Genomic DNA, 20,776 nt, shown 5'->3' on the forward strand with positions numbered 1-20,776 from the left:
CCTGGGTAGAGAGACAAATCCGTGGGCACACATATATGTATATGAAAGACATTTATGTACAAGAGGAACTGAACATTGAGAAAACATCCCAACCTAGTCCAGTCCAAGGCCATAAGTCTGATATTAGCCCATATGTCTGTTACCAATCTATAATGTCCTCTTCAGACCCATACAAACACATGCAATGAAGCCAAATGCAGGACAATCACAAACCACTGGGTAGAAAGTCTTTGGGGCCAGTGGCATTGTAAGCATCTCAGTGCCAGCAGGAGTCTCTCTGTGGCTTCTCCGGCTTCAGAGGTTTGGTTGCATCCATGTGGCTTGTCTTCTGCAAATGTCTCCCAGGGAGTGGCAGAGAGAGAGAGATGTGTCTTCTACCTCCAAGGAGGAAGTGCCAGATTTCCCAGAATTCTTAGGAGAAGGCCATGCCCACAGGGAAGTCTCATTGGCTATCTCCAGATTGACAGTCTAGACTCCACCCCTACACGCTTAATCCTTAAATTGACATCAGATTAGGTGACTACCACATTATTTTAAAAAAAAACCATTTTATTGGAGTCTCATACAACTCTTATCACAATCCATATATATCCATTGTATGTCAAGCATAATTGTACTTTTGTTGCTATCATTATTCTCAAAACATTTGCTTTTTACTTAAGCCCTTGGCATCACCTCCTCATTTTCCCCCTCCCTCCCAGCTCTTGATAATTTATAAATTGTTATTATTTTGTCATATCTTACACTGTCTGATGTCTCCCTTCACCCACTTCCCTGTTGTCCATTCCCCAGGGAGGAGGTTATATGTAGATCCTTGTAATCAGTTCCCCCTTTCTCCCTCACCTTCCCTCCACCCTCCAGTATCACCACTCTCACCACTGGTCCTGAAGGGATCATCCGTCCTGTATTCCCTGTGTTTCCAGTTTCTATCTGTGCCACTGTATATCCTCTGGCCTACCCGGATCTGTAAGGTAGAATTGGGATCATGATAGTAGGGAGGAGAGGAAGCATTTAAGAACTAGAGGAAAGTTGTATGTTTCATGGTTGCTACCCTGCACCCTGACTGGCTCGTGTCCTTCCTGAGACCCCTGTAAGGATATTGATGACATTTTCCCTTTATTTTTCAGAGCTGGCCTTTTTATAATCTATCTTTTTCTTTTCTGTTTCTCTGTGTTTTATCTTTGTTCTGCTGTTGGTGGGGGCGGGGGAGGTGATGAGAAACAGAGAAAAAGGTTGGAGCTTTCATCCGTAAGGTGGACCTTCCAAAACAACTTTCCTACCAGTAAATTTATTATTATAATTATAATTTTATCCAGGATCAGAAGGAGAAAGGGACCTAATTCGTAGGTACTTCTTTCATAAGCGTCAAAACAACCTTTGTCTCTTATGTATTTCTCTTTTAAGAAAAGATAAGTGTTATTTTCTTTCATTCCAGAACTTACTAGCTGTGTGATTTAGGGGAATTATTCAATTTTTCTGTGCTTCATTTTGTCCTCTGTAAAATGAAGGTCTGGTAGTGTACACATTATAGATGGCTGTGTGAGTTGTGTGAGGTAGCACAGGAGATGCCCCTTGGATCAGAGTCCAGCACGTGGGAAGGATTCTAGCATGCTGGTTGCTGGTCTATTGTTAACTCCCTAGCCCTCAGCTGGGGCTGCAATCATCCTAGGGGAGTTGGGCTGAAACACTGGGCTAGGGTCTGATATTCCCAGGAAATTCCATCCTTCTGTGGCCGCACTTTGAATAAGAGAGCAAGAGTCCTCTCATTTTCCACTGGATGATATCTGTCTCATCTCCCACTGGTTGGCCCATGTGAGACACTTTCACTTTCTTTACTCTTTGCTTCCCAGAAAACATACACACACAGTACAACCCGAGTCGGAGCTGCTTACAGGGCACAGTTTAATGTGCATTATAAAATGTCAATTAGAGCGCACAATAATTGGGTAATAGATATAAAAAGAGTATCTCAAGAATGTAGATTCACCATTATTTTCTCTTTATTATCAATGTAATTAATTTTTTTGTATTAGTTTCCAAGTGCTTGGATTTCTTTGGAAAATCTTTTGTTCTCAATTTCCTTGTTCAAAAAGCTATTTTTGAGAGAGATCTGTGTACTGTAGTTGAATTAAAGAATTTGATAATTTATGGCTATTAAAGCTTATTGGCTTTATTATTAAAATATTAGAATTACCATCATATAATTTTAATCAACTTGCGTTTTCAAAGATCAAGAGATGCACATTAATATAGTTCTCTCCACACTCTCTTCTATTTCTAATAGATTGTCTTGTACATTTTCATGATAGCTATATAAATCATAAAATTTCTTAATTTTTATGCATTTGTGGTTGATTTATTTTTAGCGTTATGCTATAACCTTCTTTTTTATGTGATATGTTTAGAACTTTTCTTTTTTATGGCTCGAGTTCTTTTTAATTAAACAAATTGAGTTGAAAATTTGATATTCTATTTCTTTTTTTGAATTTTAATATATCATTTTATTGGGGACTCTAGAACTTTTCTTGGTTGGATAGTAATATTGCCTCCTTTTTTATTTTACTTCATACTTCTTTATTAATACTCTTAAAAATCCTATGATATTTTAAATAAGGTGTGTCTCTTGAAAGCAATCAAATTAAATTTTGATATTTTACTCAATATTAAAGACTTTCTTTTAATAATTGAAGAGTTTAATACATTTATATTTGTTGTGGCACTAGATGTGTCTGGATGTAATCTGCTTTTTCATTGATTCTCTTTTTAGAATGACACTTTCTACCTCTAATTAGTCTCATTTTCAAATTTTATTTCTTTTAATGCTTAAGAAAGAATATCAAAATATCAAACCAGGTATGAGGAAGGGGATTTCATCTCATGGTGACCTCATGGATGTCAGAAGTATGCTTCATAGTTTCCATTCGCTGATTATTTTACCCATAGATAGATGGCTCAATGGATCACTGGGTCTTTCTAACCTTAGAAACTATACAAGTGTACTATATATTTAATTATATGCTTATTATAGATTGGTATTTTTATCAAAATTCCATTAATGTTGGTAGAATAATTAGATAAGGATAGTGGGGATGGGTATACAACATGATGAACTCAATCAATGATTCTGAATTATACAATCAAAGTCATTAAACTAGCAAATGTTTTGTTAAGTGTATTTTTACTTTAAGGAAGAAAAACAAGAAAAAAGGTGAGAAAGAGAAAGGATCAATTTACTTGCTCTGTGTTTGGAGAAATACAGCATACTTTAACTTCATTCCTGTTTTTGCATAACTTTTTGTTTGGTTTTGTTTGTGAGTGTGCGTGTGTGAATATGTACAATTAGACATTATATGTATTGATGGATAATGATAAGTTAAATAACTAAAAAATGTAAATCAAATAAATAGTATTGACATTTTCACAGCAAGCTTTTTTTCCTAAGTGTTCTTCAACATTTACACTAAGTTTTATAACTTTATTAACAATTATTTAGATTTCATCTCTAAGTTTTTCCACGTTGTTTTAAATTCAAGTTTTAAAGTCCAGCTTAGTTTGCCTTCATTAAATGGTAGCTCCTGACCGTCATCTCTTTAGTTGGAAAGGTAGGCTCTACTTTTAGCCTCAGCCATCATCTCAATGGGAAAATCAATCAATCAATAAACAGAACTAAAATAATATAGACTTTAATGGAAAGACTTTTAAACAAGGTCTATGAGATTCCATATACCTTAAAGAGCCTCTGATAATGGTCCTGCCCTTATATTAATTGTTAAAATAATTAGCATAGAACATTAATATTTGTGAAACCCACTTATTCATGCATCCCATAATTCAGGCAACCCTTGTTGAGTGCCTACTTTGTGCTAAGTGTGGTGCTAGGTCTCGGGGAATCACAGACCAGTATGATCTTGGTGCACATCCTCAAGAACTGACAGTAGTAGTCGGCTGTCCTATGAAGTGTTATATGACCATATAATGTGGGAAACACTGTAACAAAGATGGAAATAAAGTGGAGGGGAGCTGAATGCAAGGGCAGAATGTAGTGAAGTGAGGTCTGCAGGCATTTGACTTCAAAATGCTTTGATTCAAAGATTCTTTTCACTACCAAATTTATGACTCCAGAGTAGAGGCAAAAGGAAGACTTGTCGGAATTGCCAGCTCTTAGAAAATATACTGCTCCCATATTCTTCCTAAAAACTTTACTTGAAGATATATGCCAGGTCATTGTGAGATAAATCAAAACAAAGAATTCAGGCCCCGAGAAGCCAATGCACAAAAGGAACAGAAGTAAGCCCTAAAATATCCCATAGATGAATCAAATCGAAACAATTGCTGTAAGTATGGCTGCAAAAGAGAATTTAAATGTCACAGGTAATCCTTCAAACGAGAGATTTATGATATAGTATAAGAACAAACCAAAACAAAACTTGGAGTCAAGAAGCTAAGTAAAAGAGACCCCCATTATAATATTTAGAATTGGAAGCGGTTGGGGGAGGTATCACGGATGTTTTTATAAGACTGCCGATTTCTTCAGTTTTGTAGTCCTCGTCAATATACGCTGCACTGTGTACATCGGAAGGAAACACAGATGGAAGAATTCTAAAGCGCAAAGATTGTCCAATGAGGACAAGTAGAACAAAGGAAGCAAGAAGCAAACCTTAAATAAGAAAAATAATATAACCACAGACGTAAGACTCCATGCATCATTATGGAATTAAATATAATTGAAGACTCTTATTATGACATAAAAGGATCCCTCGTAGTATTCACTGGTGAGCACTGGACACGAAGGTCAGAGGTTCAAACCCACCAGCTGCTTCACAGGAGAAAGACGAGCCAGTCCCCTCCTGTAAACACCTACAGCTACAGAAGCCCTGTATAGGGTCACTGTTAGTCAGAATCAACTTACTAATCGCAGATTTTGTTATGAACTTATGAAGTATCAAATCGGATGGAAAAGGTGATTCAACTCCATGCTATCCAAGAGCTATGCGTAAAATAAAATATACTTCACAGAAAATTGAAAAGATAAAGTATTTCAAAGAGTTTGAATTACATTTAACAAATTGCATAATATGTTATACCTATATTTCCAATGACATTTTCTTGTGTTTTCAGTGAGGGTTGACACAGCAGTCCAGGCTCTCAACATTGTCCAATGACATCAGCTCCCCTCTTCACAATGCATGAATATTCTCATTATTCTTGTTCTGATTGGCGTGTTTCCATTAACCTGGTTTCTCTACTCCTCTTTACATTACCATCTTTGCTTCAAAGTTATTGTGGACTGTTGGGTCTCATCACCATGATTTCTTAAAGAAGCACAACATTTACTGATCCTATTAATTATTTTGTGGGCCAGCCTGTTATCCCCTACAAGGTGACCTCGGAGGTGAGTTTTAAAGAGTACCTCTAGGCAATGGGCTCAAGGAATCTTCCAGACTCCAACAGTGCAGTTCATCCAGTCCCTATGCCTCTGGCTATCATTCCATTTGGAATGGATTATCTTTGTTGTATGAATTAGGCAGGATAATTGTGTCGTTTTTGGGATCGATAGTGTTTTGAGGTATAAAGGGGCTTAAACAGGTAAACTGGAAAAGAGTCGTTATTCATGATGCAAGACAAGGGGTCAAGCCATGTAGAGGTCTCCCTGGAAGCAGAACCAGAAGCTGAAGAGACTTTTACTTTCTCTCAAGACAGACAGAGAGAGAGAGAGAGAGAGAGAGAGAGAGAGAGAGAGAGAGAGAGAGAGAGAGAGACTTCCCTAGATCCAGCATCTTGAATTTGGACTTCCAGATTCCTAAACTGTGAGAAAGGAATGTGTTTGCTCAAGTTCTCCACCTGCCACCCTTCTATCATGGCACTCCTAGATAACTAAGGTGCCGAGCAACGAGGGGCAACAATTGCCGGTAGTTTAACAATTGTGGGGAATCAAACAGATGATGTAAGTGTCATAGTCACAAGTAGGGGCAGAGCCAGCATGGGGTCTTTTGCCTTCCAAGTGCTGTGTTTAAGAATTGTGGTCTAAGGAACTATAGCCTGTATGTGCGCGCTTCTCGTGAAACCTTAAGGTCAGCATCTACTTTGGAGAAAAGGAAGCATTTGCTGAATGCCTGACGCTGTTCAAAAGGACTTCCAGGTAGAATCACTGTAATGAAGTTTATTTTATAGCAGTGGAAACTGAGACACAGAGAGGATATGACCATTGCTCAGGGTCACGGGAGTTAGCAAGGCTTGTAGTTGAATTAGAACCCAGACAACTGGCCCTCAGCACTGTTGCTTATAGCCACTGCCCTTTTCTCTGAAGTCGTGCTGTCTAAACAATGGAGCCATCTGCCACTTGCTTCTGGGTTTGGGTCAGAGGAGGGTTTAGAGGATTGTGGGCACATCTGGTGGTGCTTACACACTGCGGTGAGCTGCAAAACCCACCCACACTTGTGCTGGAAGCTTTCATGCAAGCAGAAGGCAAGATCATCATTCCGTGCCCAGTTCTGACATCATGGTGAGCGAGATGGAGTGGTGGGTCCTCAGCGACACCACACGGAGGGCAGATGGGCAGTGGCCTCAGAGTGTTTGAGTCTGGATTCTTACCAAGGAACTCCCTGCCCAACCTCCCTGCCTCAAGGTAGCTGTTAGCTTTTAGATATCAAAGGAAAGCCTGGGAAATGTCAAGCGATATCATGAATGCCTGTTAGCATGTTTAAGCTTTCCAGTAGATTATCACTCCAGGTAAGCCCATGTGATAATCACGCAGAAGAACACTGCTGTCAGGAACAATGCTGCTGCTGCTGCTGTTGTTGTTTGACCCTGACGCATAACGATCCCATACACAATGTAACAAAGTACTACTGCAGTGCTGTGTCATCTCCACGTGGAGTTGCTGACCCATGCCAGGGTTGTCACTGGACTGATTTCAGCAGTAGATTACCAGACTTTTGCCCCCCTCCCCCTGTCTCTCTTGGTCTGAAAGTCCCATTGAAACCTGCTCAGCACCATAGGAACACGTACGCTTGCCCTGAGAGATTGGAGGTCAGTAGCTATGTCGGAGGTGCGCTGGCCAGAAACGGAACCTGGTCGGCTGCATGGAAGGCGAGAATCTCACTGCTGAACCACGGGGCCCCCACGAAGGTCATAGCAGTCTGATTTCTCCTGCGATGGCACTCGTCTGCCCTGAAGGAACATCGTGCTCCAAGCCGGGCAGAGGACACAGAGGTTCTTTTGGAAGCCAATCTCTTTCCAGAAAAGAAGAAAAAAACCCAAACATTTCCATACACCTTTTTGTCTGCTCAGAACCCTTATAAATGAGAGTGGTGGGACCAAGAAGAGGCAAGTTCGGGAGCACTCCCAACAGAAAAGGCTCAGAGGATGAGGGCAGTCCCTTTGTTAATAACACAATGCCATGGGTACCCATCATAGGCCGCCAGCCTGGCTGGTACGGCACAGGGTTGACAAGCCACTCTTGTAGGCACATTGGAGGGGGAGAACTTGTTGTCAGGCGGGCCGAGCCAGGGTAGAAACCTAATATCATATAGATGTGCTCAATCAAATCTAAGGGCTGACTCTGAAAGCGTAAGGGTAGTTCTTAGATGTTGAGTCAGGTCTCCCTCTTACAACTTAGAACTCTGAATGTCACCACCGACCGCCAGCTGCCATTGAATTGACTTTGACTTGTGGTAAGCCCGCCTGTGTCAGAGTAGAACTGGGCTCCACGGGGTTTTCAAGGGCTGGTTTTCCAGAAATAGATCCCCTGGTCTTTCTTCTGAGATGGCACTAGGTGGAATTGAACCTTCAACCTTTGGGTTAGCTGAAAAGTGTACTAGCTGCATTCACCACCCGAGGGACCCATAACACTAGGCCACACCGAAAAGCCCAACCCACTGCCATCAAGTTGATTCTGACTCAAAGCAAGCCTATACAGGATGTTTAAGACTATAACACTTTACAGGAACAGAGAACCTGATCTTACATGGGCTGGTAGGCTCAAACCAGCGACCTTGAGGTTAACATCCCACGACCTTCCAGCACTAGATAGGAGACATGAATTTCTTAAAGAAAGCTAGGGCAACATGGCTCTGAAAAATACCCAAATGACTCGTGTCAGCGTTTCCATTTCCGCCCTTTGAGCCCAGCGAAGTGAAGCCCGTGCTCATAGAGAAAGCCGACAGGATGAAGCGTGGAGCCGGTCTGCTCAGGCACTGTTGGTTCCATGTGCTGATCAGATTTCTGCTTCCTGGAGAAGTCAAAGGAAAATCACAACAGTGATTGGTTGTTGGTTTGCTTGCCGTCGCAAGAAGCTTTATCGTGTGCCTTGATAAAAACGGGGAGGAAGGGTGCCAGGTGGAAATTAAACGGAGGCAAATCATTGATGTCTCGACACCAAATACACCTTTTGACCTGTTTCCATGGCTTCTTTATTAACCAGAAGCCCTCCAGTGAGCAATCCCAAGAACACCAAGTACCTGTGGCCTCCTAGGTTTTCTGGAGTTTGGCATTCTTACAGGCTGGCGGGTCATCCAGGTCGGCATTGATGTGAGATAGTCCATTAGCTTCTGCAACAATACCAAGCTTTGTTCACAGGCACCTTTGCGCTTAATAGATTTTTTTTTAAGATGGCTCTGGAGACAGTTACATCATAGTCTCTGCCATCTGCCCACTTCCTGCTCCTTCCCAACCCTCTTCCCTCACCCCATCTCAACTGGATGTCCCCAGCAGCTTGGAATCCTTCCCTTCCTGTCATCTACAGCAGCATCCTTTTGCCTCTTAAAACTTGGTGGCAGGTCTCTGAGAGTCACCTTCCATTTTAGGCACGTATCAAAGGAAGTTTTCCAAGAAAGACTCTGCTTTCCCAAGAGTCTGGGGCTGCGATGTAGGTTGCAACAATTTCATTTCTCTTTACATATAATTAGTATTTAATGTGTCAAAAGGGTGTTTACTGCTAAACAGTTTGGAAGCACATTACTAAGTTTTCTTGTGAGGCTGACCAGATAGGCATTCTATTACCATATCATCAGGGCAGTAATCTTTCCAGATAAATTGATAGACTCACCCAATTCATTACCATCTAGTTGCCAGTGTCGGTTTGGTGTCTTTTTGCATTGTGAAACATTTCAAACTATCTCAAACACACACACACAAATATAAAAGAGTGATTTTCGCACTTTTGGTACCATTCATTGGAAAGAGACACAAAACAGAACACAGAGTATCATGAGGGCATCCATTTGCTAAGCATGACAGTTTGTCTTCGAAAGTTTGTGTGCACATGGACATGTGCAGGGGCCATGATGTAAACTAATTTCTTATTGCTAATTCCCATTAAAAAGAGTTTGGGAAAAACTAAGATCTGAGACATTGGAGAAATGTCCATGTCCTCTGACCTCCCCGCTTCTGTACTAACATCACGCTGTATCCCTTCCGCCTTGCTGGCTTGTTTGTTACCCACACATTAGAAATAGAGTTGAAGCGGAGGCACCCATGGGTCCTGCCTTCCTGACTCCATGTCTTCTTTTGCTTGTCAGAAGCGAGTCCTTTGTGTGGTGTTCCTAATCGCCAGACATGCTATTATACCATTGCTACGTATTAAACATAATGGAGTTGGAAGCCTGTTTGAAGCTATTTCTCATATTCAATGGATGGCATTACTTTTCTCATTGAAACATTTTTATAAATTATTTCCAAAAATGTGATTTTTAAAAAATTTAATAAATCATTTTATTGGGGCTCATGCAACTCTTATCATAATCGATACATGCATCAATTGAGTAAAGCACCCTTATACATTTGTTGCCCTCGTCATTCTCAAAATTTGCCTTCCACTTGGGTTCCTGGAATCAGCTCGTTTTCCTTCCCCCCCCCCTCTCAAATGTGATTTTTTTTACTGCATTCCCTCCCTCTCACTTCACACAGTGTGATTTCTATAACTTTTCATTTTCTCTCAACATTAACATTTTGAGGTTTCTCCTTCCTGATAGGACACTGCTTCAGTTAATTTTATTGCTGCATAAATCATAAATACACAACAATTATTTACCTTTACTCATTCTATTGTATGTTTCCCCACCCCTTTCAGATACTCATTTTGATTCCCATGGCATCCTTTGACCATAGGTATTTTCATTGCCCGTATTTTAAATTTTTTTATCTTCTTATTTTTAAATAATTTTATTGGGCGCTCTAACAGATGCAGCAATTTGTAATTCAGTCAGATCAAGAATGCTTCTATAATTTTTGCCACCAACAGTTTCAGTTTCAAACATTTTCATTCTTCTTGAACTCCTTGGTATAAACTCCCCTTTATCTCCTCCCTCCCTCATGCCCCCCCAGGAGCCCTTATTGTTATATATGTTATAAATTATTATTATTCATGTCTTATACTACTCAATATATCCATTCACCTATCATTCTGTAATGTGTTCCCTTCTAGTAGGATTATACAGTTACCCTTGATCTCAGCTCCCCCCCACCCTCCCTTCCCCTACCCTCAGGGAATCAGTACTCCCCTTATTGTTTCTGAAGGGTTATCTATCTTGCCTTACACGCATGCCTAACTAGGTTAATGAGGTAAGACGAGAAATCTGGTGAGGGGAGGAAATATCAAAGAACTATAGGATGCTGTGTGTTTCATCAGTGTTATACCACGTCTGGACTTCACATCCCTTCCACGTGGCCCATCTGTGAGGGACTGTCCTATTATCTTCAGGTGGGTTTTGGGCCTCCACGCAGTTCATGCCCTTTCACTTCCATTTGATTGCTTGTCTTTTTTTTTTTTTTTAAACTTCTGATACCTATTCCCAGCGACACCTCATGATTATATGGGTTGGTGTGCTTCTTCTATGTGGGCTTTTTCGCATTCCTGATAGATGGCTGCTTGTTTAACTTCAAGCCTTACAGACCCCAGACACCATCCACTTTCTTCACCACATTTGCTTGAGCACCCATTTTGTCTTCAGTGATCGGGTCAGGAAGGTGAGTATCATTGTGTTAAATTATTAGACAGGTCATTCTTGTACTGAAGAAAGACTTGATTGAAGGCCCAAAGTCCATCTGCTTCCTTGGGAGGTGTGTGTGTGTGTGTGTGTGTGTGTGTGTAATCGGCCTTATTTCAAACAAAATGCTGAAACTTGACTAGGTAAGGGAATCTCTTATCTATTCAAGTTTCCTTAAAAATGCTTCCTTAAAGCATTTTTAATCTTGTTTGGCTACAATGCCATGTTTCTTTGTTTGTTTTTTATCATTTTATTGTAGGCTCATACAGCTCTTATCACAATCCATACATACATCCATTGTGTCAAACACATTTGCACATATGTTCCCATCATCATTTTCAAAACATTTTCTTTCTACTTTGTTCCTCATTTTCCCTCCCTCCCTCATGAATCCTATATAATTTATAAATTATTATTTTTCATGTCTTACAGTAACAGATGTCTCCCTTCATCTACTTTTCTGTTGTCCATCCCCTTGGGGGGTGGTTATATGTAGATCATTGTGATCGCTTCCCCCTTTATCCCTCTTCCTTTCCCTCCCCCTCCTGGTATCGCTACTTATATTTGGTCCTCTGGAGTTTATCTGTTCTGGATTCCCTGTGTTTCCAGCTCTTATCTGTACCTGTGTGCATGCACTGGTCTAGCCAGATTTGTAAAGTAGAATTGGGGTCATGATAGTGGAGGTGGGAGAGAAAGCATTAAAGAACTAGGGGAAAGTTGTATGTTTCATTGATGCTATACTGCACTCTGTCTGGCTCGTCTCTTCCTTGTGATCTTTCGGTAAACGGATGTCCAAATATCTACAGATGGGCCTTGGGTCTCCACTCTTCCCTCCCCTTCATTCACAACAATATGATTTTTTTGTTCTTTGATGCCTGATGCCTGACCCTATCAATACCATGTGATCACACAGGTTGGTGTGCTTCTTCCATGTGGGTTTTATTGCTTCTCAGTTAGATAGCCGGTTGTTTATCTTCAAGCCTTTTAGACCCCAGACTATATATCTTTTGATAGCTGGGAACCATCAGCTTTCTTCACCACATTGCTTATGCATATTTTGTCTTCAGCAATCATGTCGGGAAGCTGAGTATCATGGAATGCCAGGTTATTAGAACAAAGTGTTCTTGCATTGAGGGCGTACTTGAGTAGAAGTCCAATGTCCATCTGCTACCTTAGTATTTAACATATGAATATATGTACATGGATCTATTTCCCTATTGTTATATATAAATATATATACACATGTACATGCCTGTATTTAGACCTCTATAAATGTCCTTTGCTGCCTAGTTCTTTTCTCTATTTCCTTTTATTTTCCTCTTGCCCCACTATCATGTTCAGCCTTCATTTGAGTTTCAATAATTCCTCTCGGTTACAACACCCTTGATCACGCCCTATCAGGCATCCAACACCCTCCTCACCATCAATTTTGGATCACTTGCTGTTCCCTTGTCCCTGGGTTTGTTAATACCCACTTCCTTTCCCCCACTTCCCCTTGTCCCATGTCCTCCTGGAACCATCAGTCCCCTTGTTTTTTTCCTCTGGATTGTTTATCCCACCTATCTTATCTAGATAGACATGAAGAAACAATAATAAGCACAAAAACAAGACAGAACAAAACAGTGAAAGAAAAAACAACAACAAAAACCATTGACAGAAAAAGAAACACCTATAAATCGTTCCAGGTCTGTCTGTTGACCTTTAGGAGTGTTTTCTGGTCAAGTATAATGGGGTGCCATTTCCTGGCCCCAAAGTCTATTTTTGGTATTCCTGGGGACTTCTTTGCTTTGTTCCCCTTGCTGCTCTGTTGCACGCCCTTATTGTTTCACCCCAGTGTGGTTGGGTCAGATGAGGCACGAGTCCTTCCCTATGCTTCCAGTGTTGTCTCTCATAGTGCTATGGATCAGTGAGGGACCTCATGTTTCTCAGTGGGGCTGACACTATGGTCCTTTCCGTACATTGGCTGCTCTGAGCAGGAATATTATGCATGAGGCTTGGTGAGTCAGGATGTGCTCCACTCTCTCTCCTTCCTCTTCATTTATTCCTCTGTGCTCTGATCAGATGCACCCCTCTCCCTGAGCTATAGCTTCATTGCTATCCTCTGTAGTGAATTCTTCTGAGGGTAGAGGAGGGTATCTGCATAGTTGGGATTGGGGCTGACCCTGTAATCTCTATTGGTTCCCTGCTTTGTGCCTGTATGTTGCATTCATGTCTTGGAGCACCAGGTTGAATTCTGGTCCCTCTCTTCCTTTCCCTTGGGTGGGTTAGTGTCCTCCCCTACTACCCATGTTCTCTCTCTCTCTCTCTCTCTATCTACCTATCTTTTTTTTCTCTCTCTCTCCTTCCCCCTCCTTTTTAGTGGCTGCCATGTGTATACTTGGATTGCATCTGGCCCCTGCCATAGTACCTGAACCTCACCCCAGGAATGTATATACAGAGTAACTTTTCCCCTATGCCTGGTTTGCATTTATAAGCTTACCTCAGTGGACTCATGTTGTATTTGTCCTTTTTTGCTTGGCTTACTTCACTTAGCATAATTTCCTCCAATTCTTCCCATGAGATAATAGGCTTCATGCATTTATCTCCGCTTTTTAGGGATGCATAGTACTCCATTTCATGTATACACCACAGTTTTTTAATCCATTTGTCTGTTGATGGAAATTTGGGTTGTTTCTAACTCCTTATGTATGTGAACTGTGCCATGATGAACATTGGAGCACAGATGTCTGACTGTGGTTTGTTTCTTGCCTCTTCTGCGTATATGCCAAGTAGGGGGATTGCTGGGTTATATGGTAGCTTGATTTCTATTTGTTTTAGATATTGCCAAATCAATTTCCATGGTGACTGTACATACCTAAAAGTCCACCCAGCAGCGGACAAGAGTTCCTATCTCACCACAGCCCCTCCAGCACTTGCTACTTTCTGATGTTTTGAATTGCACTATCTTTTGGGGTATTAGGTGGTTCTCATAGTTGTTCAAATTTGCATTTATCTTATGGCTAATGGTTGGGAACATTTTCTCATGTTTTTTGGCCATTCAGATTTCAGACTCTGTGAAACTTCTGTTCAGGTCCTTTGCCCATCTCCTCATTGGGAAATGAGTTTTTTACTTGTCAGAACCTTTGTCTGATGTGTCATTGCTAAAGATGTTTTCTCAGTCTGTGGACTCTCTTATTACTCTCTTGGTGAATTCTTCTGATGTACACAGGTGTTTTATCTTCAGTATATCCAACTTGTCAATTTGTGCCTCATCTGTATTTGTGTCCTTCCCTATTTCTGATAGCCAATGTATTCCCTGTGACAAAGTTCTCAGGTTTGTCCCAATTTCCTCATTGATGGTCCTAATTATTTGGGGTTTTACCTCAAGGACTGTGATCCACCTTGAGTTTATTCTTGTGCATGGAGTGAGGTAAGGGTCTGGCTTCATTTTTCTGCAGGAATATATCTATTTTTTCCAGCACCACTTGTTAAAGAGGGCATCTGCTTCCCATTTGATATTTTTTGGGCCCTTATCAAAGATCAGTTGTCTGTATGTTGATGATTTTATTTCTGGGGCTTCAGTTCTTGGAAAAGAGCATTGTGCCATTACCACTCTGTTTTGACCACTGTGGCTAAAGTCCGGTAAAGCAAGTCCTACAACACTGTTCTTCTTCTTGAGGAGTTCTCTCTTAATTCTGGGCTTCTTCCCTCTCCATATCAAGTTGGTAGTAAGTTTTTCCAATTCTTTGAGAAAAGATGATGGTATTTGTATCAGGATAGCACAAAACTTATATAGTGCCTTGGGCAGAACTGACATCTTTACTATATTGTCTTCTGATCAACGAACATGGGATATTCTTTCATTTGTTGAGGTTACTCTTGGATTCTTAGGGTTCTGTGGTTTTCCTCATAAAAAATCTTGTTTTTAAGGCAGGTATATCCTCATATATTTCAATTTTTGCTTGGCTATTGTGAAGGACACTACCTTTTGGCTCCCCCATTCTGTGGTCTTGTCTGGTGTATATAGCAATCTAATAGATTTCTGTTGTTGATCTTGCATCCTGCCATGATCCTCTATTATTTCCAGTATGCCCCTTGTGTTGCTTTAGGGATTTTCCATATATTTTTAATATATTATCTGTGAATAACGATCGTCTCACCTCTTCCTTCCCCAGATGAACACCTTTGATGTCCTTCTTTGCCTTATGTTGTTAGCTAGGAGCTCCCGTATGATGTTAAATAAGAGTGGGAACAGGCGCATCCTTGTCTGGTCCCCTTTTTTCAGTGGGATTGTTTCTGTCTTTTCTCCATTGACTACCATTTTGGATGTTGGTTTTTCATATATAGCTTGTGTAATCTTGGGGAATTGTCCTTCCATTCCTATCTTCTTGAGTGTCTTTAACAGAAATTGGTGTTAGATGTTATCACATACTTTTTCTGCATCTAGCGATATTATCATGTGGTTCTTATAATTTATCATGTCAATGTGGCAAAGAATACTAATGGTCTTTTGTTTGTTGGACCATCCCTGCATCCGTGGTATGAATCCTACTTGGTCATGGTGAATTGTTTGTTTTACATACTTTTGCATTCTATTGGCCAGTAATTTGTAAAGGAATTTTGCTTCAATGTTTATTAGGGATATTGGTCTGTAGTTCTCAATTCTTGTGGAATCCTTGTCCAGTTTAGATATCAGAATTATACTAGTTTCATAGAAAAGGTTCTGGGGTTTGCTGTCTTTTTTCTATGTTCTGGAATAGTTTTAGTAGGATTGGTGTCAGTTTTTCCCTGCGTGCTTGGTAGAATTCTCCTGTGAAGCCATGTGGTCTGGAGGATTTTTGTTGTTGGTAATCCCTTGATAACTTTGTCTATTTCTTCGATTGCCCTTGGTCTATTGATTTTCTTGACATCCATGTGGGATAGTCCAGGGAGGGATTGTTTTTTTCAAGGACTTGTCCATGTCTTCCAAGTTGTTGAATTCATTGAAGCGCAAGCCTTCATACTACTGTATAATTATCCTTTTGATTTCCTTAAGTTTTGTTATGTCCCTTGTTTCAACCCTTATCCTTGCTATTGAAATTTGTTCCTTCCTCTCCTTGGTTAGGTTTTCCAGCAGTCTGTCAATTCTGTTAATACTTTCAAAGAACCAACTTATAGCTGTGTTCATTTTTTCTATAGTTTTCTCATTTCCCTCTCATGAATCTCAGTCCTGTTTTTTATTATTTTTCTTTTGCTATTAGTATGATTGTTCTTTTGACTCTGCTATAATTGCTGTAAGTTTGGTGTCAGCCTATCAAACATAAGTCCCTCTTACTTTTTCATGTGTGCATATATTGCTATCAACTTCCTCTTCTATGTGCCTTTGCTGTGTCCCAAAGGTTTTGATATGTCATATTCTCACATTGTTCATTTCTAGGAACTTCCTAATTTCATATCTTATCTGGGCCAGTACTTACTCCTTTTTCAATGGAGACTTATTCATCCTCCAATATTTTGCCCTTGTTTCTTAATAATACTTTTGTTGAGTTCCAGCCTTATGGCTTAGTGGTCAGAGAGAGAAGTCTGTATGATCTCTATGTGCTTGAATTTACAGATTCAATATGTGTCCCAACATTTGGTCTATCTTTGAGTATGTGCCATGTGGGCTTGAAAAGAATGTGAATAATTTGAATTTGGGTGGACAGCTTGAAAATACTTATCAGGTCAAATCGTCTAATCATAGTTTTTAGATCTGTAGCCTTGTTAGGCTTCTTTCCTTGTGATCTATCTTTCTCAGAGAATGGTGTATTAAAGTCACCTACTATAATTGTTGAGCCTATAATTTCTTTTTTCATCTTTTGGTGTGTTTGATAAATTTCCCAGGTCTCTCATTGGACACACATATCTTAATTATGCTCATTAATGCTTGGCCTACTATTCCCTTCAGCATTATATAGTGCCCTTCCTTATCTCTTGCTATGGCTTGCATTTTTAGATCAATTTTGTCTGAGATTAGGATTGAAACCCCTGGGTTTTTTGAATTGCCATTTGCTTGGTATATTTTTCTTCATCATTTGATTCTCAGCCTATTTTTTTCTCTAATCTTGAGATGTGTCTCCTGTAGGAAACAGATTGACAGGCTGAGTTTTCTAAGCCAGTTCAGCCCTTTGATATTTAGGGTTATTACTTCCGACTGAAATCTGTGACTTCATCTTGAACCTTTCCCTAACTCCATTTCTTATCAGTGAGTTGGGTATTTGAGTGTGTGTGTGTGTGTGTGTGTGTTTCATTCTTGCCTTCTTTCCACTCTTGAGCCAATCCTATCTTGGGGACTGTTTTCTCTTTGTTGCCCACTGGGTGTGGTTGTTCTATATAGTGGTCTCTTATTTGTGTTTGGTGAGTGCTGTTCTTCTGACCATACTGGGTTGGCAAGGATCCTTTGTAGGGCTGGGTTTCTTCTAACATATTCTTTGAGTTTTTCCTTGTCTGAGAAAACTCTTACTTCTCCATCTATCTTGATCAATAATTTGGACGGATAGAGTATTCTTGGGATTGCATTATTTTCCTTCAATTTTTGGAATATGTTTACTCTACTCTCTCTTCTTCATAGTGCCCGCTGTTAGGTGTGAGCATATTCTTATTTGGGTATATTTATAGGTGACTGCTAGTTTTTCTCTAGCTGCTCTTATGTTTTTCTCTTTTCCTCAAAGATGGATAGTTTAGCTATTATATGCCTTGGTGACTTATGCTTGATATTCAGTCTGGCCGGTGTTCTGTCGGCCTCCTGAATGGTTCTCTTGTTTTCATTCATTAAACTGGGGAACATGTCCTCAAAGAATTCCCTTGCTATTTTTGTCAATTACTTCTTTGTTGTGTCTTCCTCCGGTAGTCCAATTATTCTAATGTTGTTCCTCTTCATAGCATCAGACATTGCTGGCAGATTTTTTTCAGGTTCTCTGATAATCTTATTTGACTACCTATCCCATTTGCTGAAGTCTGCCTGGTTTTCCTCTAGGTTACTGGTGCAATTCTCTGTCTCAACAAGTCTGTTGGTGAAGTATGTGAATTTGCTACTAGTTTTGTTATCTCATTTCTTAGGCCTTGCATTTCCCTTGTTGTGTGGCCTTTATCTTCTCTATCATTTCATCCTTTTTCTGTATCGCTTCCCTCATATTCTGAGGCAGATCAATATCTGCTTCTTCCATGTACATCATTAGGTTCAGGACTTCTTCCGACATTGCCTTTTGTTTCTCCTGTGTTTTTAATTGAGGTTGTTGAGACTGATTGCTGTTTGCATTGTGTTATTGTTTTAGAGGAGCCTGGTGCCATATACCAGAGAGTTGAAGAGCACAGTGCTTTCTCTTTGGGATACTCAAAGGAATGTGTCTTAGAACTGCCTTTAGCTAATTGCACTGTGAGATCGGGTTACTGCTTTATTCTCCTGTGGTCTCACTCTTTCCCTAGCCAACCAATATTCTGTTACTTGGAGGTCAAGTTGGATGGTCCTCTCAGGGGACACTTGTTGGGTGGTTGTGGATCCTTGAGGACTCTGCTGCTCTGAATGATCTCACAGGAAGCTTTGGTGGTTTGTCCCACAGTGGCTTGGGGTGCCTCAAAGGGTGTGCAGTGCTGCCTGCTGCAACAGGAGTGTTGCGTAGGATAGACAGCTGTGCTTGTTTGGGTGTAGAGCACCACAGATGGTGGACGCAAGTACCTTAATTACCTAGGTTGCTGCCTAGGTTGGGCAGAGGTTCCCACAGCAGTGTGGAGTGCTGAGGACTGTTGGTGGAGCTGCCTTGGGCCACGTGAAGCACTACAGGAGGTGGGAGGAAGTTCCCTCAGCCACATGGGAACATGGAGGATGGGTAAGGGCTCCCCCAGCCATGTGGTGGGCTGTGGAAGTCAGCCAGAGTTTTCCCCAGCCAAGAGGAATGCCAAAAAAGCACATGGGGGAGTCCTCCAGTCATTTAAAGGACCTTGGAGGGTAGGCAGGCGGGATTTCCCTATCCATGAATTCTGTTGCAGGGCATGGGAACTCCCCCAGCTGGGTGTAGGGCTTGCCTAATTGCCCTATGTGAAGAAGAGTGGCCTGGAGGTTGGCAGTGGCATGAGAGAAGAAAGAGATGAGAAAAGGGGGGAAAAAAGTAATTGAGCCTGCTGAGACTTTTAGAGGAGAGAGAAACAGAAGTAAAGATATAGCAGAGCCCCATTGCCTGCCTGACCCGGTGGCTGAAGGGGTATAAGCCCAGGATAGAGGTGGCAGGAAGCTGTGGCTGTGTTGAAGTGAAGCCCTTGGGCTGACCAAAGGAACTTGGCTCTGGCTGAGACTGTGGAGGGGCTTAGTGGAGCTCCACAATGGTAAACCAAAAACCCACAGCTCCTGAAATCCTGGTGGATCTGTGTCTACTTATCTTTATGATGCTCCTCCTGTGACCTGGCAGAGTGGAATTTCCCTCTCAGTTGCTCTCCTGTCATGATTTCTACAGAGTCCCTCTGGTATGTATTACTAGGTCCCCATCTTGCTGGAAGCTCCCCTCTTTTGTTTTTGTTAGTACACAGATTATGTATTTTGTGAGAACTTAGAGTGTTTTTTTTAATTTATTGTAGATTGAATGAAGGGTGAGAGAGAAGATCATCAGTTTTGCATTCAACAATTTATATGCATGTTTCAGGTTATTGATTCCATTCCCCACAATGTAGCACCACTTTTTCCAATACCTGTTCTATTCTTGAAGGATAATTCCTTTGCTAATATGGAAACTTTTGCAATGATATTCTTGTACTAGTCCACATATGAGAAAGCTATGAAATTATTTTGTCAACCAGATAGATAGCCTGCCATATTCATGTTTACAAGGTCACTTTTTCCATAGCTGTAAAGTGAGGTGGGATTTACTCACTTGGGTTGGTAACTGCAAGGCTAATGGTTCAAACCCATAAGTTGCAATATCAGTAGTTCAAACCCAGTAACTTCTTATTGGGTGAAAGATGAGGCTTTCTGTTGGTGTAAAGGTTCACAGCCTAGAAAGATCATAGGAGAAGTTCTACTCTGTCTATGAAATCCCTATGAGTCAGAATGGACTCACCGACAGTGAGGGTTTTGAGCTGACCGTCAGCAGATCAGGTCTAAAGTGAATAAAGATTCAAAGGTATAGTATAAAACTTTAAAAATAAAATGCAGAAAAAGTTTTTAGTCTATTGAAATTAGAAAGGATTTGTAAGTAATAAAATCCAAATAATAAAAAGGAAGAAATGGAAACTTTGTACTGTATTAGCATTAATTCTTTATTCAAAGATCTAAAATTAAATATTGAAATAAAATTCACAATTTGGAAGAAGAAATTTTTATTGGACAAAAATTACAAAGACCTGATAGTTCTTTAGAAATCATTACACCACAATTGGGAACAATTCACATAAGATAACAGCGACCAGTTGGCAATTATACATTCTCAATGTTGTGCTAACATTACTTTGAATTGATTTCATTACCCCAATATGAAACTCCATATCCATTAAGGAGTTCTTCTTCAGTTCCTACACCCCCATCTGGTAACCATCACCAATCTGCTTCCTCTGTGGAATTTCCTATTCTAGACATTTCATATAAATGGAATAATTCATTATGTGACTTTTTGGGTTTGACTTCTATCACTTAGTATAGAAGCGTCTGCATACGGTGTCATGTTCCAGTACTTCATTTCTTTTAATGGCTGACTACTATTCCATTGTATGTAAATGCCAAAATTGTTAACCATGGACGGTCATTTGGGCCCACTTTTAAGTTTAGCTTTTACATTTATTTCTTTGGATAACTAAGTGTGCTTTTATAC

Source organism: Tenrec ecaudatus, chromosome 9, assembly GCF_050624435.1.
Source record: "Tenrec ecaudatus isolate mTenEca1 chromosome 9, mTenEca1.hap1, whole genome shotgun sequence".
Lineage (NCBI taxonomy): Eukaryota > Metazoa > Chordata > Mammalia > Afrosoricida > Tenrecidae > Tenrec > Tenrec ecaudatus.